General features: G+C 56.4%; 2 protein-coding genes across 2 annotated transcripts in view; both read right to left on the minus strand.

The window, feature by feature from the left end:
- LOC144986810 (uncharacterized) overlaps positions 1-21,235 on the minus strand; it is a 508,483-nt gene that overhangs the window by 226,204 nt on the left and 261,044 nt on the right. The window lies entirely within an intron of this gene.
- LOC144987228 (uncharacterized) overlaps positions 1-21,235 on the minus strand; it is a 431,641-nt gene that overhangs the window by 190,759 nt on the left and 219,647 nt on the right. The gene's annotated exons all lie outside the window — the stretch shown is intronic.

Consider the following 21,235-nt stretch of genomic DNA (forward strand, 5'->3'; position numbering starts at 1 on the left):
CGGATCTGGGGAATAGCTTGAACCTGTGGCCTGGCCTGGGTGAGGTGGCGACTGGTACAAGCTTGAACCTGTGGCCTGGCCTGGGTGAACCGGATCTGGGAAATAGCTTGAACTTGTGGCCTGGCCTGGGTAAGGTGGTGGCTGGTACGAGCTTGAACCTGTGGCCTGGTCTGGGTAAGGTGGTGGCTGGTACAAGCTTGAACCTGTGGCCTGGCCTGGGTGAACCGGATCTGGGAAATAGCTTGAACCTGTGGCCTGACCTGGGTGAACCGGATCTGGGAAATAGCTTGAACCTGTGGCCTGGCCTGGGTAAGGTGGTGGCTGGTACGAGCTTGAACCTGTGGCCTGGTCTGGGTAAGGTGGTGGCTGGTACAAGCTTGAACCTGTGGCCTGGCCTGGGTGAACCGGATCTGGGAAATAGCTTGAACCTGTGGCCTGACCTGGGTGAACCGGATCTGGGAAATAGCTTGAACCTGTGGCCTGGCCTGGGTAAGGTGGTGGCTGGTACGAGCTTGAACCTGTGGCCTGGTCTGGGTGAGGTGGTGGCTGGTACGAGTTTGAACCTGTGGCCTGGTCTGGGTGAGGTGGTGGCTGGTACGAGCTTGAACCTGTGGCCTGGTCTGGGTCAGGTGGTGGCTGGTACGAGCTTGAACCTGTGGCCTGGTCTGGGTCAGGTGGTGGCTGGTACGAGCTTGAACCTGTGGCCTGGTCTGGGTCAGGTGGTGGCTGATACGATTGTCTTCTTGCAAGAAATTGTGTGACCATTGTCATCATCTTCATTTCGTGGGCGTGCTGGGCCGCTTGCAATTTCAGCTGTAGCTCTGTGTCATCTGCCTGAGACAGGGCTTCTTTGATTGTCCTAGAAAAAACATCCATTGTGGATTCTAGCTTGTTTTTGGGCGTTTGACGGGTGGTAGGTGCACCTGTAAAATGACAAATGTTTTACATAATGAGCTATTTCTTTGTTGAGTGCTTTATCAATTACTACATTATGAGTATTGCCCAATAACATTATAGCTGTATTGCTGTAATATTGATTTTTATGTAAATAAAAAAAAAGTACTTAACACTGTGAATGCAAATGAAATGACCTACTTGTAAAAGACAAAAATGAGTATGACTAACTGTGATCACGTTTGTCATGAGTCTATGATAATAAACATAGAAATGCAATATATAAAATGGAAGTAATAGCCTATAGTGTATTATATAATATTGAAGCATTGTTTGAACTATAAATACCTGTTAGCTATCAATCATACTTTGTTATGAATGATGGTAGTTGTAATATTTTAATTGCTTACATATTTTTCTAATCTGTCGAATACTAAGACAACTTTTAAATTGCTATTCTATTATAAATACAATAAAATAACATTAACAACATAAACGAAGATTTAAAATAAATTCCGTTTGCCCTTACCTGTACTGTTACTGTTCTCAAACTCCGGCTCTTCACTGTCCACCGATGACGGCACATCATCAACTCTGGTGGTATCCAGTAATTCCGGTGGTCGGAAACTTGGCCTGTCACCCAAAATGCCTTCCATTTTATCATAGAATAGGAATGTTTCACAGCTGTTTCCACTCTTATTATTGTGGTCTTTTACAGATCTGTATTTGTATTTCAAGTTTTTGATCTTTTGCCGGCAATTTAGCCACGAGCGCTTAAAACCTTGCCTCCCCATATTTGTTGAAATGTCTTCAAACAAGAATTTGTTATGAAAATGATCCTGCAATTCCGTCTGCATTGTCTCGTCGCCCCACAGACTTAAGAGGCATTTAACCTCATCATCGCTCCACCTTGTGGACTTTCCGACCTCCATCACTCTTGTGGCACACGCAAATGCACACAGTCGATTCGTTCCTGATTTATTTCCACATATGAGAGAGGCCTGTATCCGACCAGCCTGCCTCCTGAGCGTGCCTCTGTCGATTCGTTTCTGATTTATTTCCACATATGAGAGAGGCCTGTATCCGACCAGCCTGCCTCCTGAGCGTGCCTCTCGCGACAGACGTGGAGCTCCGAGGCTGTGTGGCTCTGGTTGCGAAAGGCTCCAGCCTGCCCCCACCGAGAGGAGGTCTCCAGCCTGCCACTGAGTTGGCCTCTCCTGACAGACTCAGCTGTGTGGCTCGCGTTGCGTAAGGCTGCAGCCTGCCTTTGACTTGGTCCCCCCTGACACAGCACTCCACGCAGAGCCGCTCGTGCTTTTTACTTTGACAAACCCCGCCTTTCCGTCGAGCTTCTCGTTCCGTCCGACGGGAGCGGATCGGCCTGCGGGCCGCTCTCAGACGATGTAGGATCCAGCCTGCCTCTCGGTCTGCTCCCCCGCAGGCACGGGCCGCGTGTGTGCCTCAGACGCGAAAGGCTCCAGCCTTCCTCTGCTTCGGCCCCCCATGACACAGAGCTCTGTGGTGTGACTCGCCGCAGAGCTGCTTGTGCTTTTCCGCTTAGGCCCGCTCAGGAGGCAGGCTGGAGACTTCCTCTCGGTGGGGGCAGGCTGGAGCCTTTCGCTGGCACGACTCACACTCCACGGAGCACTGCGTCTGTCACGAGAGGCCCGCTCAGGGGCAGGCTGGAGACTTCCTCTCAGACAAGGAACACTCCACGGAGCTCTGCGTCCTGTCAGGAGGGGCAGACTCAGAGGCGGGTTGCAATTGCTTCAGATGTTTATTTTTATTTTTTATTTTTATTTTTGTTTTACAGCTAGAGAAAAACCTTTCCCAAAACGAGACAAAGCTCGGCGGGGTCTCTGAGCCTGCTCTGAAGCATCTCTGTTCCCCGTTGTACGCCCACAAAAACAAAACACAAATCTGGGTTTGATATTGTTTCGCTTATTCGTGTCTTTATTTTGTATATTTTACAGCCTGTGACAACTACAAAGAATAATTGCAAAAGTTTCAGGTGTTCGACCCACTCTTGGTGCTCGTAGACCCAATTCTTCTGACCGACTGGGGGGTCCTCATGGACAGATACAGGGCTGGGGTGGTGATGCATTGCATGTTCCTTGCGGCCAAGCTCACGTTGGTCACCAGGAATAATTTCAGCTGATTGTGTACCAGGGTTTTAGTGAGAGAGTAGTAAATGCTGACAGCGATCCAGGGAGTCCAGCAGCAAACAAAAACTATGACAGTGAGCAATGAAAGGATGTAGGATTTTGCAAGGGGAAGCTGTTCTCTCTTTAAGTGAGCCGACCCCCTTCTAACATGTCTTCGCACAGTGAAGAAGATTGCGCCGTAACAAGCAGCCAGAATGATGCAGGGTGCGATAAAACAGATGGTCATCCTGATCCACGTGATGACGAACCTTTCGCTCGGGGAATAGGTGTCAGCGCACAGCGTAATCAGACCGACTTTGAAGGTTTCGTGATTGGATATGTTCACCAGAGCTGACACGGAGGGAGGAATGGCACACACCAGGGACAGGAAAGCTCTCCTCGCCCACTCTCCTTTCACCCTCTTAAGAGAGGAGAAGGCAGCTTTTCTGAGGACCACCCTGTTGTATCTCTCTATACTGATGCAGACCATCATGAGTACCCCGTATTGCAGGCAGAACTGTGGAGGAAACAAATACGCAAACAAAAAAAAAAACCAAAACAGGTAATGAGGAGGGATTGAAGAAAGCAGAGGTTTTTCATTTGTCCGGATAGAGAAAAGAACAGGAAAAAGCAAAGGCGACTCACAGTTATCACCCCCTTCGTGGCTTTGCAGACGACATATCCGAAGATCCATTCTTTGGCCATGTTCTGCATGACCCACAGCGGCGTCGCGGACAATGTGCCTATGTCGCAGAGCCCGACGACCACGAAAAAGTAATCGCAGCGCGAACGAGCCTTCGGAGGTCTGCACAGCCGTAATCCCAGGTTTATCATGCAAACGTTTACGATCAAGCCCAGCACCATCACCGCAAAGTGAAGCATGGGTACCACACTGAACGCGATCGAAGAGTGAATCTCAGAGGACGCGTTGGTTGGTGACGGGCCGGTAGCATTGTACGTTGTCCTTTTGCCAAACATCGTCGCAGCTGACCTGAGGGACAGTGAACACTAGCACAGACAGAGAGACGTACGCTTGTGGTGCTGAAATAAGCTCCTCTCTCCCTAGCTCCAAGCCCCCGACTTAGACTGCCTTGCTGTATGGACATCCAACGGCGAGCCACACTCCCCCCACCTCACTCAGTCTCCGAACGGAGCAAACGGAGTACGGCCGACTCAGCTCGGAGTCGGACCTCAGCGTGTGGAGCCAACTAGTTGGCTAACTCTAGTTCCATAGCTGCTCAAAGTCTTGCGCTCTTGTCTAGGCGATTTGTGTGCCTCTTGCCTCAGTCGAGACAAGCGAAATCTCGATAACCTATTGTGCGAGCGCTGGCTGTGGCCCTTAGAAACCTGGAACTCGATCTTGAGCACACTTTACACTCATCATGGAAGTTACTCAGCAGACGTACGTGTCGTGTCCCGCATTGGACTTTGGTTTGGCAGCGACAGACACGAAAGACCTCAGAAAAGGCTTGGAGGATCAGCTTCGCCTTCTCGACCTGTTCGACTCAAGCGCAGGACTTGACCGCTTTCTGTTGTCATCTTCCGGCTTGTTTTGGGAGTACCGAAATCGCAGGTCAGAGGCTGCTGGCTGGTTCGCGGACAGTATAAGGCGACTGAACGTCGACACCTCAGACGTTCGTTCACTGTTTTTGGGCTCGTTGAACGTCATGGACAGATACGTCGCCACGCGTGACACTGAGTCCGAGCTCGTGGAGCTTTTGACGAACTCGGAAAATGTCCGAGCGGCCTGCTTCTCGCTCTCTGCGAAGATGCACGCCACGTGCTCTCAAATCGATCTGGACGACATCTGCGTCCGCAATCGCGTCTGGGCCAACTCCACCGTCAAATCCCAGCCGGGGCCGAACCTGACGGTCGCCGACGCATCCTCTACTGGTGAGGGGATACTGAGAGCGGAGAAGGACGTATTGATCGCTCTCGGAGGAGCTGCGTTCCCTGTGAGGGAAGAGGACATTGTGCGTCTCTTGGTGAGGTTTCTTGCGCTGAAGCGTTCTAAGCGCGTTGCATTCCGAGAGCCGCTGAGCGCGCTCCGAGAGCCACTAAGCGAGCTCCGACCAACTGACGTCGAGCCGCTTGCAGCGCCGATCTCTCGAGCCGTAGATTTGCTAACCAGGGCGGTTTTGGACATTGAGCTTAAGACGCGAGTGAGCACCTGGCAGCTCGCGGCCGTGTGCTCTTTAATTGGGTTCCTGGATGTCAGCGGAGCTTCGCCGGACGAGCGAGAGCTCGGCGAGGGTGGGCTGATGGCGCTGTTCGATAGCCTGCGGCCGGGATCATTGACGCAATCCATCATCCGCGAGATCGAGGCTTCATTGAACTCACGCTGTTTGGTGTGTGGATCGGGGGACCTCCATCCGCTCGTGGCTAGGAGCCTGCTGAGCGTCTCGAAAAAGACTTGTTCGAAGTGCCGGAAGGGTAAAGCGCGAGGTAAAACTCCCCATGCCCGTGGACCCAAAGTCCGCGGAGAGACATCTACTACCCATCATTCGACCAACTCCCCTAGGGCTGCGTTGCTCACGTGCCACGAGACGATGATGGGCTCCCAGTGAAAATGCGCTCGTGGACTTTGGTGGAGCTTGGAGTCCTTTTTTTTGCACTGTATTTTTGTGTGTGTGTGTGGGTGTGTGTGAGTGTGTCTGTTGTGTACCCGAGCAACAGATGTAGAAAAAAAAAAAAAAACGTGTCCCTGCTTCACAGAGACTCTCTTCCAATGCGAAACCTGCCTCTTCACCTTAACCGTCATCGATGCTCCGTCCGACGAGTAGGCAGTATAAAATGAAAGTGACCCAGAGAATGGAATGGATACTGAGGAGGAACCGCGTCGTGTCTCAGTTTCTGTAGAGAAGATGGCAGGAAAGGAGGAAAATTGGGTGGACAGACTTCAATCCTTCGCAGATCAGCGAAATTTAACAGTCGTGTACGACACTATAATTTCAAGAGACGACGACTTCGAGATGTACAAATGTAGTGCGCGGCTTTTCGCTGAGGGCAGCGTCAAGGAAGATTCCCTCGCCTTAGGCATCGGACCTCAAAAGAGGTTGGCAAAATTAGCCGCAGCCAAAACTTTGCTATTGGGGGTGCTGAAAGAATCCGCTGCAGACAACGCCAAGCTCCCGTCACTGGAGGCTACGAAAGATGAATGGGAATCGAAGCTTGTCGCTAAGTTCGCAAGTTTGCCCACTGCGGAGAACTACGTCGGCCGACTGCAAGTGCGTATCCTATTCACGTGACCCAATGCCGCTGTTTGTGCATGAGAAAAAAAAAAACTCTCTTTGCGTTCACAGGAATTATGCCAGAGGTACAACTGGCCTTTTCCCACCTACAACTTCGAGGAACTCACACAAGACCAGTGGGTTCCGTCCGGCCGATTTCGTTGCTTCTGCTCAGCATTTGCGATCTTTTTAGACGGAGCGACCAAGGTGGATGTGCAAGCGACAGGTAACAGCGATGTGACACTGTGATTTGTTTTCCCTCAAGTTTTTGGGTTTCAACTAGGGCCGTTGTCTTACACAGGGACCGGTGAGACCAAGAAGGCAGCTAAGGCCGCGTCGGCAATGGGTGCGCTGGACGTCGTGAGACTTCTCGTCCCACTGGTTGAGAAAACCTAGAGGGGAGGTTCGCCCCAATGTATTCAGAGTCTTCTCCGCATCACAACTCAACTCTGTCTCAGCCGCCGCTCGTGGACCGGCCTTGCACTCGGAGTCTGGTCTTCATGGCTGCCTGCTCTGCTCATCGTAGTGGCATACCTTTTGTGTGTTTTCTGCCCCTATGGCAAGAAGCGCAGACGATACGGCAAGGTGTCGTCTGTTGCTTTGTAATTGTTGCAGGGATATGGATGAAGTTGCTTGTCCAGAATAAAACATCACTCGAGCATAATTTGGATCTGTGCATTTTTTATTGTGTCGACAGCTTGACATTGTGAACACACTAGTTACAATGAAAAAAAAAAAATGAAAAAAGAAAGAAGAACTGTCTGCAGCAGGATCTCAACAACTTGACATTGTGAACACGCTAGTTACAATTAAAGAAAAACAATGAAGAACTGTCCACAGCAGGATCTCAGCAAATTGGCCTCGTTGTCTTCTGGGCTGCTCCTCCTGCTATCACTGCAGACCTGCGTAAACTAGGAGAGATAAAAGGGTACAAGTTTCAGCTGTGTGCAGCTTTCTTTTTTTTTTTATTTAACAAAGCAGACAAACAGAAGAAAGAAGGAAAAAAAAAAAATTCTCGCACCCCTTTAGCTCTGCCTCACAGAACCGAGGGGTATTTCTCATCGATCGGGACCTCCAGAACTTGGTCTGAGCGACTCAGGGCTGCGGGCTCCGGGCTCTCTGCCACTCTTCGCTCTGCACCCCGGCAGTTGCAGGTCTCGACGGTCTCACGCCAATTCGACAAGGTGGACGGTTGACGTTCGGTCGTGGGCTGGTACACAGCACCGACCCGTTGAGCGTTGGGCTTGTAGATGTTCCCAGCGGGCCTTTTGCAGAACCTGTGCATGATGAGCACCAAGCCCAGCACCATCAAAGGCGCTGCGACCATGGTGTATGCCGCCCACTCGTTCCGTTCGTACCACCACCAGAAACTGTAATTTTCATTCACCATCGTCTCATTGTCCAGCGGGTGGACACGGGGCAATTAGTATACCTCAGCTCAGTCTGGGTTCGCGTCACGGAAACTACGATCGCAACAAAATACCTCTGACGGCTTGCGAGTGAGAGCCGCGAGCCCAGAGCCTAACCCGGTCGCCGATCGAAACGCGTCGTCGTTCCGGCTGCGGCGCTAGGTTGGATCCGACCGCTGCCCCAAGTATCACCCCCTCCGAGTCATGTTTGAAAGCGGCAGTTACCCGGGCTCAACAGAGTTTCGCCTTGTCCTCCAGACCTCATCAGAACCTCGCGCTCAGCCACCCGGATAGAGGGGAGCAACGATGACGGACGACTCAAATCGCGAGCTACCTCCGGAGAAGTCTCCGGTCATCTCCGCAGCCGCGACCGAAGTTGACCGCGAGAGCCTCGAGGCCGTCGGCACCCGAAGCGGGACGGGATCCGGAGTGAACGACCTGACCTGCTCGACTGCCAGAATTTCTGCAGATGAGAATACGACTCCCCTTCGCCCTTTGCGGGGAAGGACGGTGCAACGCTCGCCTGCGCCGACGGAACACGATGGCGAGCGAATGGGCGGCAGTCAGAGGGAACCTTCGCCTCGGAGATTCCCGCCCTCCTCTTTTTGTACCCCTGTGGAGCAGCCCATCCCGAGGCACGGAGTTCCTGCGTTGAAAACGAAGATTCCCCACAGCAGAAGGCGGACGAAATCTTCTGACTGCATCAAGAAAAAACTTTTCAGTCAGCGTAACGCACACCCCGTCCCGTTGTGATCACGGCGCTTGTCTTGCTTTATCCCCTAACACAATTGTTCTCTCTAGCGTTGTACGCTCACTGTTGTGAATTAAACAGCATTGAAAACCTCAGCTTGTCCTGTGTCTGTTATTTGTATCGCATTGGGGTTTTGTGCCTTTGTCATATATGCGAGGGGCGCTTAGGAACACACGTAGGCCAAAGCGGGGAGGAAAAGTCAGAGCCTCTAGTCCCTTAGACCGAGAGAGAAGTGAAAACAGACAAAGACGCACCCAAGTGAGCTGAGAGACCACATGATTTTATTCAAGGGAGCACGTTCAACAACACACGCTCATGTAGCTACATGTTCAGCACACAAGCCCAACAACTTGAGTGCGGATGTGTGTCACGGTGACAAGTGCATTGTTCGCGAGCTGTCAGGTTGACACGTTACACAGAGGGTGAAAGCGAGGCAAGACCACATTTTGGAGTTGACCGGTACTTTATTGATTTTTTTTACATCATCATTTTTCTCTCACTTCATTTCATTGAGAAGAACACATGCCGTGAAAAGTGTGGACCTTTCAAAAATGTATAACAAGCAGTACGTGCACAAGGCCGGGCTCGTAGGGGATGAAGTCGTTAGGTTTGAGGATGGGCGATGCTGCATCAGCAAAATTTTGTTGCCGCTCAAGTCAAAGCAGTATCAGGATACCCAGGGAGGACAATGTCAACAGAGTGAGGGACGAGACAGAGGGCTTCGTCGAGCCCCCCTTGGCCCAAACTGAGGGACTGGGAGGTTTGACGATCAACGTCACGGAGCAGTTTGAAACAGAGAAACTGTACTGCTCGTTGCGATGGCCCACGTTCGCCCAGCGGCTACATTCGTACGAGCCCTCGTATCCTGTTGAAATTGGCGAGATGAGTAGAGTTGAGTTCGAGCCCAGGAACTTGTGAGTGGCGCTGATGCTCTCCTCGAGCTCGTACTCCAAGGCAGTTCCGTTGTCCCGGATGTAAAAGAGTCCGCGCTTGGTCCCACGTACAACCTGGTACCAGGAGAAGGCCATGAACCTTTCGGGATTCTCACGCGGACAAGTCAGTGCGACCGCACACTCTCCCCCATCCGCGCTGACATGGGTGCCGTGAGCCTCGTCCGCTTCTCTCACCTCGTGGCATGAGCGGAACGGGACCAGGGCGGTGCACGCCAACACCGTCAGAAACAGCATCTTCGCGAAAGGCCCGGAGCTTCTCTATCCTCGTGTCTTTAGCAGAGCAGACCGCGTTGGTCGAGAGGAGAAGTGTGGCGCGGATCTTCTGAACGACGGTCTTATACCGTCCGGGCTTGAGCCTTCTAGCGTCGGCCTCCCGCTGCCGACAGTCTCCTCTATGGGGAATTCCGAGATGGGAAAAATGCCTCTCAACCTCATCGGACCCTGTGCCCAAACCTTGAGCCTCTCTCTCTCTCGAGCGTCCACCCGACAGCACGAAGGTGATTGCGTTCGGCTTGGTCGAGGGCAACAGGGCTCCGCTCCTCTGTGCGTTTGTCCTCGTCCTATATGTCTGCACCAAGCACAACTTGATTTTTTTTTTTACCCTCTGGAATAAACGCAACCGTCTGTGGTATCTGACTTGTGTGAGCGTGTGTGTTTCGGTCCCACATTTACTGTTTGCAAGCTGTTAGGTTGACAAATACACAGAGGTCGAAAGCAAGGCAAACCACATTTCTGAGTTGACAGGTCTTTTATTTCATTTTTTTTTTACACCTTCATTTTTTCCTCTCTGACATTTCACAGAAAACGACATAAGCCATGAAACTGTAAACTCTTGGGCTGTTTGCGGCGAGCGGCAGGTGTCTGAAACGTCAGCCGGATCCTCACGGGTCTTCGAAGTACGTGGAGAGGTCTTTTTCCGAGTATCTGTCGCCCTCAAGCGGCCTGTGGTCGCAGCAGCTTGTCATGGACACTCGCGCCCAAGGGCAGGATTCTCCGGTTATGGCGAACACAGAGGCCCTGAAGGCTTCGAGGGCGGTGTAGTCGGCGTCCGTTATGTACTCCTGGAGCGCGTCCAGCACCATCCGAGCCAGGTCTTTGTTTTGCGGGTGAGGAAACCTCTCCTTGCTGAACATCCCCAACCAGGCCTTCACGTGCGGGGGCTTCACTCTTTCGAAGACGCAGGCCAGACCGTCCACCACGGCCTCCACCACATACACGCCTGGCATCCTCTTGTCGCTGTTGGTGTAGTGCTCAGGGTGATGCTGGTTGTTTTCATAGTGGTGCCTGAAGCCGATGTTGGCCATCGGAGCGGTCATGGTGGCGTGGTCCTTGTAGGAGTCGTCTGTCTTGCTCCCCGTCGGGCTGCCGCTCAGTCTGCATCTGCGCTTGAAGCTTTCCTCCAGGAGAGCCCTTGTCATGTTCACGGCCATGATGCCGGAGTACGCCACGTCTTCCACCTCGCTGGTCTTGGAGCAGTCGTGGCAGGCGATGTTTCTCACATAGTGTCGGTCGGCCAAGAGGTCCAGGGTGAGACCCCGCAGTTCGGACTCGTCGGCTCCGTCGCCCAGCCTCTTTGCCGCCCCGCTCCTGGTCGCCTGCTCGAGAGCCCTGGCGACCATGTTGTGAGTGAGGAAGGCGACGTGGTGTTCTCTCACCGGAAGGTAGTTCGCCAAGGCATTTTCGAACTCCCTGTTCCAGGATTCTTCCGCACGAAGCACCTTCTGCTCCCTCAAAAGGGCTGCGTTGGCCATCACGTGCACCAGTTTGCATACCCCTTCCTGATCTTGAGCGGGCATAGTTTCGCAGATGCTCCGCCTGGCAGCTCTCGGGAGAATTCCTTCGAGCAAGCTGTGAGCTGCCCTACTTGAGGGGCTGGTCTTGTGCGAGTACCGGTTGCGTTTGGGTATCAGGGGCTCGGGTCTTTCCTCGTCATCGTTCTTGCTCGACCTCGAAGAGCGGGGTTTGGGTGTGGAGGGTTTTGAGCTGGCCATGGTTTAGCTTCTTCCCTGGAGTTCAGCGGCTGCAATGAAGGCGGCGGTGGTGGCAGTAGCAGGGATAAGTGTCAGTGGTTTCAATTCGTGTGGCGAAGACCCAGGGAGGACACTGTCAACAGAGCGAGGGACCTTAAGAGCAGGGATTGCTGAAGATCGAAGTTACGGTGCAGTTTGAAACCAAGAAAGTGTACTGCTCGCTTTGATGGCCCGCGATCGCCCAGCGGAAACAGCCGTAGGAGCTCTCGTATCCTCTCGTAAATGGCATGATGAGCAGATTTGAGCCGAGCAGAAAGTGACTGGCGCCGACGCTGGCCTTGTGGTCGTAGTTCGTGGTAATCCCGTTCTCGATGCGAAAGAGCCCGTGCTTGGTCCCTTGTACATCCACGAACCAGGCGAAGCCCTTGAACTGTCCTGGATTCGGTTGTGGACAAGTCAGTGCCACCTCACACCCTTTCACATACTTCTTGTCACTGATGCCTTTAGCCTTGTCCGCTTCTTTCGCCTCGCTGCATGGGTAGAACGTGACCAGGGCACTGTAGGCTAACACCGTCAGAAACAGCATCTTTCCGAAAGACCAGGAGCTTCTGGGCGCGTGTGTCTCTCGTAAAGCTGACCGCGTTGGTCGAGAGGACGAGTGTGCCGCGGATCTTCTGGACGACGGTCTTATGGCGTCTGGGCTCGAGCCTTCAAGCGCCGGCCTCCCACTGCCGACAGCCTCCTCTTCGGGGTGTTCCGGGATGGGGGGAAGCATCCCATCAGCACTTCATCTTCACGATCACCAATACCAGCACGGGGCAGGTCACGGTCGACAAAAAGAGAGCCACCGAGGCTGCAGCGGTTCCGCGGATAGCCGCCTTCTCGCACTGCCGCTGCCTTAGTGAACGCTCGTCCGCCTTGGACTCCAGTCTCTTGGCGTAACCCTTGAAGGTGGCGTTCAGCGTCTCGACGGCTCGAGTCACGGACACCCCTCGGTTGAGGAGATCGAGGGCTGCGTTGGCTCGGGCTCGCATCTCGAGGACAGTCGCTCTTTCGTCCTCACCTCTCGCGAGGTGTGCTCCTGAGAGGGTCTGGGGTTCGCCTGCCACCAGTATCTCTCTCGACCTACCCCTCCAGCTCTCTGCCTCGACCCCCTTCGTCAGGGTGTACGAGTTGAAATGGCTGTCGTAGCAGAGTGGCCCGAAACACGCAGACCCGCACACCAATGGACAATCTTGGCTTATGTCGCTGCCACGCTTCACTTGGCACGCGGATAGCGTGTCTCCGTCGACCCGTAGCGAGTCGCACAGGCCTCTCCGGTCGCATCTGGGTTCCCTGTAGCTGGAGCGCGAGTCGTTCACCATGCCCCTGTCCAGCCAGCACGTCCGATTTCCCGAGGACGAGTCCACAAAGGCCATGTACCAGCGGGACAGCAGCACGGGTTCCCACTTTTTTCTCTCGACGTCCAGCGCCAGCCCACCGTGGGTCGAACGAGAGAGGATCAGACGAGCGGCTGTGGGAACGTCCGTGTGAAACTCTGAGGGCGATCCGGGCGCGCAGCCCGTCATGTCGGCCCTCATCAGGCCCTGCGCGCAAACCGCCAGTCTCTCTCGAGCCCCGACCAACGCAAAGGTGACGGCGTTCAGCTGCGCCGAGAGCAGCAGGGCTCCGCTCCTCCACGCGTTCATCCTCGCAGCGAAGGCGCTACCGCTCAGCTGAGAATCGTCGTCGTTCTCGTAGTCTCCCTCGCGCTTTTTCTGAAATTTTTCCTCTGTGGCCTTGGCGGCCGCCCGGGCCTCTTCTATCAAAGACCTGTGGTAGCCCATCACGTCCACCGTCGCCGACGGCTGACTTCCCGAGTCGAGGTCCGAGCCCAGGTGCGCGTCGGCCAGAGCCTCGAGGTCCTTGAAGGCCGCCTGCAGCTCCCTCGCTGTCCGATACTGGCTGCGGACGGATGTGGACAAGGCGACGTCCGCGTCCCGCCAGCTACCAGAGCCGCAGAGGACGTCGCAGCCCAGCCGCTCGCCGTCGTCGGGCAGGCCTTGGCAAGAGACTTTGGCGCACTCCGGATAGTCCGAGGGAACGAAGAAAGTCAGATTTGAATTGAGGTAGAACTGGTACGAGAGGAACGTCTGACTGTCTCCCGGTCGCAGTATCTTCCACCTCCCGGGTCTGAGTATGACCCTTGGATCTCGAGGCGCAGAGGGCCCGCTTTCCTCCGAGCGAGTCGCCTCGGGACCCGGAGTCACGCGAAACAGAGTCAGGGCGACCGTAGAGAGAAGGCACGCAGCCCTTGTCGGTCGTTTCATTTCAGTTTCCTGTACCTGGGAGTCCGAGACCGAGAGCAGACTGCGCAAAGGGCCCCCATCGCGGCGGCATTGATTAATACGGAGACAGCCACCGCAGTCAAGCACAACGCGTAGGAGCGCTCCATTGCCAGGGCTCGACGCTCGGACACGACGCTTTCCAGTGCGTCGTTCTTTCGAGCCCGCCTCTCGAGCAGCGAAGCTTCGGAGCCCAGGCTCGCCAGACTTTGGTTGGCTTGTCGAAGGCAGTCCAGGAGCTGGGAGAGAGGGGAGCTCGCCTCGCCGCAGTGGCGCAGCGCGAGCGACTCGTAGGCCAGCAGGGCGAGAGCTCGGGCTTCCTGGGCGTAGTCCCTCGACGCGGAGCGGACCCGCTCTCCGGGCCTCGTGAAAAACCCTGGGAAGCTCTGCGGGCCGTCCCCGGGCCCCTCTGAGCCGAAGGAGAAGGGCCGCAAATTGCAAGGAACTGCGGCACGCACGGCTCCGTGGTCCGCTCGTAACAGGATCCTGAGCAGGATGTCGTCTCCGTAGTCGACCGCGATCCGCGCCGCCACGGGGTACCCCGTCGCTCCCTCTGGCCAGTCTCCTTCCGCAGAGTCGGCCAGTTCCAGGCACGAACCGCTTTGCTCGCCAAAGCACTCGAGTAGCAGACTCAGCTGGTCGCGTGCCCTCCAGGGCCAGGAGACGGCTGGTCGTGTCCTTTCCGAAGCCCCATCGCCCGACAGCCACTCTTCCTCTCGCCTCGTGAGAACCGGTGGAGGTAACCACCGCTTAGAGTCCATCAGTTTTCGGAGACGGGCCTTGGTCACTGGCTTTGTTGCCGAGGGCACGGACAGTTCCAATTTCACTCTCGTTCGAGCCTCGCGTACTCGTCGGGAGCAGCATTCAAGCTCGCCGTGGTCGCCCTGCGGTCTTCGATGGCAAAGCGGGCTCTCCATGCTCCGCGCTCTCGAGACCTGCGTCCGGAGTCTGGCGTGCCCCTGCCGTTTGGCCTCGTGAACGTAGATCCTGTCCGCCTCGACGAACGCCACGAGTTTCCCTCCCGAGGTCAGTTTCACAACCTGCGCCCCGACAGGCACGGACTCTGCGATCTCTGCCTGCTCTCGCAGCAGCTGGGCGCCGCCACCCTTCAGAGGATCACCGATGTTCATGCGAGAGGATAGGCCCAGTCTCAAGCCGGGAACACCCGGGATCGTCACGAAGCCTTTGGCCAGCGGAGCGTTCTCTGCAGCTCGCTGAAAAAATATCCCGCTCTGTAGCTTGTATAGGCCGTCGACCTCGACGTGGGACGAGCCCCCGTCGTCGAACGAGGAGCTCCTCGTGTACCTGTAGTGCAGGGTGCCGGAGCGTCGGGTGGCGGAGTCGATCGCTGTGCTGAGCTCTGCAAACAGCGAACTTCCCTCCGGACGCCCGAACGTGTGGTCCAGGTATCCCAGGGAGTACCGGCTCACCCCCCACCTCGCCATGTCCGAGACGATGTCCCGCAGCTCACCCGCCGAATACATACGATCGGTTGAGCTCTTTTTTCCCATGTGTCTGTTGCGCATCCTCATTGCTGAGCATTTTTCGTCCGGCTCGTAGCGGGCCGTCGGCAGCGTCACAGCGATCCCCGCTCGGTTGTTTGACCTGCGGCTGAGCTCCAGGAAAACGGACGGCCCCGTCAGGCCAAGCGGCGCTTCGCCAGCGATCGACTCGACCGAGTTGTGCTTCTCCGGGGGCCAGCGCCCGGGTTCAGTCCACTTGCAGGGGCCCTCCAGTTTTTCCATCCAGGAATCCAGGTCCAGCAAGGCGCCATGCTGAGCCGCCACCTCCCCGGCTTCCCGCAAGGCCGCTTCGGCCTCCTCGGCCCGACTCGTTTCGAGCCACAGGGCCGGCTTCCCGGGGGTCCGGGATCCTTTCTCTGCGACCTCCGCGGGCCTCAGACCCGTGGGGCACAACGCGTACACGGTGCCTCGCTCTTGACACATGGTGCAGTTCCGCCCGTGGGGCGCCGTGCGCCCACACTCGAGCAGAGGCCGTCTCCCGTGCCTTCGGTGCAGCATCCTCCCGTCCTCCCCGTACAGCGTCCCGATCTCAGAGCACTCGGAGTAAGTTTTGGTGCAAGCGTAGCGCGTCGCGTTATCGTTCTTCGCCGACATGAGGCGCGCGATGGTCTTCCCGGACATTGAGGGCATGACGTCCACGCGTGACCCGTACATGTCGCGCACGACTCCGAAGTAGGCCCCGAACCCGGGTTCACGCGGGTCCGCGTCCAACACGGCGAACTTCAGGTCTGGGCAGCCGCCCAATAACCAATCCAGCACGGCGGCTGTCTCCTCGACTCTCAGGTCTCTGCTCCTGGGCTCGGGTCGAACGAGCCTCACTCCTATCGCGCCTCCCCATCCTTGACGACTCATCTCGCGCAGGGTCTCGTTGGCCCCGGCAGGCACTCTCGGGCCGGTCTCGACCTGCTTCTGTCTCCTTGCGCTCGTTTGTCGTGCGGGGAGACGGAGGTAGGGACCGCCTTGTCGTCCCGCGTCGTTGTGCAGCAGCACGGGTACCTCGAGCAGCATCACGTCACAGCTCTTGACGTCCAGAGGCGCGTTCAGCGAGTCGCGCCTGGGGGCTGGGGCGCCGTCAAACACGGCGCTTGTGGCCTGGCAGAGGCGCTCGGTCTTGCGCGTTGTCGTCCCCCACAGCGTCCTACCCTGTGCTGCGCCGATGGCGAACTGCCGGCCGGACACCTCGAGCGTCCAGTCGTTGCCTCCGAGTCCGTGGTAAGCGTGCCTGAGGCCGATCAGGGCGCACTCGGGCGAGCAGGGGCCCGCGGGGGAGCTGTACCGCAGGAGGTCCTTCGTGCAGTTGCAGCCGGGGCTCTGCTGCTGCTGCGGGTTCGCGACGGTACGCCACTCCAAGAGGGCCACCGCTAAGAGCAGCCGCACTTGCCAACTGGGAAACATGGCCCCCTGTTGTTTTTAATTTTTTTTTTTTAGTTTTCAATGGTTCGCTTTACATGGCCCCCTGTTGTTTTTATTTTTTTTTTTTAGTTTTCAATGGTTCGCTTTCCGTCGCCGAGGTCGGAGTTCCTCTCGACTAACGGGGGATAAGTTAATTCACCTAACGAGCTCGCAGGCTCGCGGAGCCATGGCGCTGGACCAGGGATTTCCGTCGTCGCGACGCTGTGTGTCGAAACCCAAGACGCTCCTGAGTTTGTTCGACGGGACCGGCAGCATATGCAGGCCTTTCGTTGCCGCCGGGTGGACGGTGCGTAGGCTCGACATGGACGGGAGACACGGGGCTGATATAGTGACGGACGTAAGGCAGTGGGACCCGAGCAGGGACTGGCGGGGGCCCGCGCCCGACGTCGTTTTCGCTGGGCCTCCGTGCGAAAACTACAGCTTGGCCCGGACCAGAGCCTGCACGCCCAGGGACCTGAGACTTGCTGACTCGCTGGTGACCAAGACGCTGGAAATCATAGAACACTTTCATGGACAAAACCCTCGCATGCTGTACTTTGTCGAGAACCCGGATTCCAGCATGCTATGGAGGCGGTGGGTTTCTCACCGGCTGTACGAGGACCCCGGCAAGCACTTTCTCAGCTCCTTTGTCGAGTACATGGACGCGAAAAGGGGCGCCAAGAGCTACAAGTACCTGACTTGGGTCAAGCGCAAAAGCTTCACCTCGGGCTGCAGAGACAGTCGCGTCGTCAGGCTGGACTACTGCATGTACGGCACCAAGTACCGAAAGAGGACGAGGCTGATGACCAACAGCCCCTTCGAGGCCTCGCTGTGCAAAAAGAACTGCTCGGGTTTCAGAGAGCGCAAGCACGCGGAAGCGGCTCAGCGGGGACCCTACGACAGGGGCGCTAAGGGCGAGGGGCACTCCCTGGACGAGCTTCACGCCTATCCCGCCCGACTGGCGGACGCGATATTCACACACGTCAGCCGGGCCGAGTGGCGCGTACGACAGGGACTGAGCCCGTCGACTGCCGAGCCCGTCTTGAGACCGGTGAAGCGCCAGAAGAATGTGTGATGTGAATGAGTGGATGAGATATGCTGACATGGTGTATCTTGGGGGCCCATACTGACCGTGCGATCGTGGGTCATTTCAAAAGCTCCAACTAAAAACCAACAGGCTCTGTGTCTCCTGTCTTGAGATGTCTGGGCGATTGTACACATACACTCTTTTGCTTGCTGCTTCAGTTTCTGCTGAGCGTTCCAAATAAAGCTCTGACTAGAAAACAGCACCCTCTGTGATTCTTGTCTAACCTCGTCTGTTTTTATTTTTTTTTATTTTTTGCTCACAGGGTCAATGCATTTGCATCCAAAGTGCAAACCTAGGCGAAATAAAATGTTGACACTCGAAAAACAAGCAAAAAAAAAAAGCAACACATATAAGACTCAAATGGGGTTTGGTGCAAACCGTGAATGGGGCACGGGTAGGTCTCAGACTTTTCGTCGGCTTGCACGTACACCAGCCCCGATCCGGTCGTCCTCAGCGTCACCGGCACGCCCCACTGATCGGACAGTCTCCGAGCCTCGCTTTCTGCCACCGCTCGATCCGGGGCCCCTGGTCGCTCCATTTCGGGACCAGGCCAGATTCTCTCCGCCCCGACTGCGCACTCGAAGCGTGCGCCGAGCGACGTCACGTCGGGAGCGATGGGGTTAGAGGAGAGGCCCACGGAGAGAGCGCAGGGGTCCTCGAAGCGAGGATCCTCTAAGTCTTCTCGAGCGTTGAAGGTGTCCACGTACTCGAAAGCGAAGCCGTCCTTGCTGCAGTTTGGAAGTCTCACGCACTTTCTGCAAGAATACGGAGCTTTGTCGATCGCCGAGCGCCTGCGCGAGCCGGCGTTCGGGTCCTCGGTCCTCAGCCATCCCGACCCGGACACCCTCCGCTCACCGACCGCTCTTCTGAGATCGCACAGCCCGCACTGAGACTGGTCGTCCGGGTAAGAGAGCACAGAGTAGCGCAGGGACCTTCTCTCCATCTCTCTCAGCAGCCGCCCGTAAACTTCGATCCCATCGAAGCTGCACAGTTCGACGGGCAGGTACCACAGGATACTCATGCTGAGCTTAGCCTTGGCCGTGGACACCCTCTGGTACGCTGCGAACTTGCCCAGCGATCGGCACAGTTCCCCCGAAAGCTCGGGGTTTCCCTCGACCTCCGCGCGCTTCACTCCGGCCAGCCCGAGCACAGATTCAGCGGCGACGAGGACGAGGCTCGAGACTACGTTCTGACACAGGCGAGCCTTGGTGGCTCGGTCGGTCCTGTTCGAAAACTTCTCGCTGCATCCCCGGCAGCACTTGAGGTCCAGGTCCAAGTTCAGCCTGCTGACGGGTCTGCCCGGCAGGAAGACCTCGTTGTAACAAGGGGGCGGTCGGTCGCAAGGCGACGAGGAGGATGATCTTGCGATCAGGGTGCTTAGGTGGCCTCTGGAGGTTACGGTGTACCTGCGCGAAACCTTCCCCGTGTCGCGATCAACCGGGTCCTCCATGAGGAGCACAGGGTTTATCGATCCCCAGTGACAGCGCGCGGGCAAGGGACCCAGGGGTCCCGAGGCTCGTTTCAGGCAGTAGTCGACCAGGTCGTTGAAGCGTAGCTCCGCGCCCGTGAACACAGTGAACGCGTAAGGAAAGCCCTTCGGGCCGTCCGTCAGCGTTCCGGACAGATTGTTGAATGCGGCATAGATCTCCCCGACCCCGTGAGCGATTCCCGGATCGACTGCGGCCACGTCTTCGTCCTCGCTGCTCGCGAGGTCCTCGCCATCATTGCCGCCGACCTCCTCTTCGCGGGAGCTCCCGTTTCCTCCGCTAATAGGGGTCTCCCCCTCAGCCTCTGCGCTCCCGGGCTCTTCGACGTCGAGTTTGTCACCTTCTGTCTCGTCGACAGAGCCGTCCCGAGCCTCGCCCTCTCGGTGGTCCTCCGCAGGGTCCTCGTCTTCTTCGTAGTACCTCCATCGAGAAAACGAAAAGCGGTCCGAACCCACCAGTGGTACACCGTGCAGAGTGACGTGCTCCTCCGCACTACGGTCGAGCAGCCCCCCTGGCGCCACCATGTCCTCCAACTCGGGCGGCCCGGACCGGACCTCGGACGTGTAGTGCAGGCTCAAAGCTCGACGGAACAGGGGGTAATGGTGCGTCACGTCGTACTGCCTGCGGAGCATCTCCTTCACGGAGCGCGCAAACAAGACCTGAAGCCGGGCTCCGAGCCTTGAGTCCTCGCCCTTCTCGTCCTCGGGCTTCTGCGCGTAGCAATTCAGGAAGAGAGAACAGTCCACTCCTTTGGACAGGCACAGTCTCGTGAGCTCGTCCTGGCGCGCCGCGCACTGAAGGACGCCGCGTGCGTCTGTGTGAAAGCGCACATCTCGATCGAGGGCGCAGGCTCTGCCAGAGCACCCGAGCAGGACGAGGTCTACGAGTGCTTGCACGACAATGCTCGCGCAGCTCTCAAAGTTTCGATCCAATATCCTCGCCGAGCATTTGTCTCCGGGGCGCAGGTTCACAGCTTCGGACGACGCGTTCCACACGTTCCACTCATTCTCCTCAGATCCTCTTGTCAGGTAGCAGACGGGTTTGTACACGCGGTCAGGCGAGGGCCTCTGAGTTCCTCCCAGAGGACCAGAGCGCTGCTGCTGCTGCTGCTCTGCCGTGTTCACCCTTCTTTTCGCACGCTTCATCGTGTGACTGACGTTCTGCAAGAGGGTGCGATGTTGCTGATATTCTTTTCCTACTTTTTTTTTCCTTCTCTTTCGGTAACAATCCACAAAGTGAAATTCGTCTCAGATTCTCGGGCCCGACGGGGACGAGGCGCAGGGTGAGGCTCGCTCGCGCCTAGAGAACTCGCCTCCGAAGCTCGGTGACCCGTCACAGAACCGAATTTAGGAGGGTGTCTTGTAGAGCGCCCGCCAGCACTCTTATTTTGTGATAACAGCGAGGCCCGTGCTCCCCTGGGCAGCGGCCGCACATGTAGCACCACAGTTTCTCGGACAACGTTACGTATAACCCGTGGGTGAGATGAACTTTCAGAGAAATGTCCGTCCCGGCCGGCACCCACACAGCCTGAGGGTGAGCGATTAGGCCTCTAGTGAACCTGGCTTGACCCAACTCAATGGCGATGCGCTCAGGTGTGTAGTTTGAAGTCAGGACGGGGCAAGCGCCTCCCGAGACGAAAGCGTGCTGGTTCAGATAGGTCTCGCCTGGCGCCGCAACGACCACCGCCATGCCGCTCGCCCCGTCAGCCCGAGTCTGGCTAACTGGGACCTCGACCCATCCGAAAGACGCTGGCCTGGCTTCCCCCCTCCAGTCCGTCGAGACCTGAAACCCGTGGAGCGCCTCTTCGCCAGGGGAATCCGTTCGATCTATTGTGGTGACGAGGAAGTCACGGATTCGAAAGGTCCATCGGAGTACGACAGCGAAGAGGATGGATACGCGTGGGGCTGCCGAGATAACAAGTCCTGAGCGTCGCAGCAAGCACCCGTACAAGCGCAAGGCAACGGGGCTGAATTTAGAAATTTAGAGTGTGTGTAATAATTTTTTTTAAATTTTATTTCATTTTCTACCCATTTTCATCGGAACCACTTTACACCTCAGAGCTCCGGTCTAT

Source organism: Oryzias latipes, chromosome 2 (genome assembly GCF_053564925.1).
Source record: "Oryzias latipes strain Hd-rR chromosome 2, Olatipes_Hd-rR_3.1".
In the NCBI taxonomy this organism is placed as follows: domain Eukaryota; kingdom Metazoa; phylum Chordata; class Actinopteri; order Beloniformes; family Adrianichthyidae; genus Oryzias; species Oryzias latipes.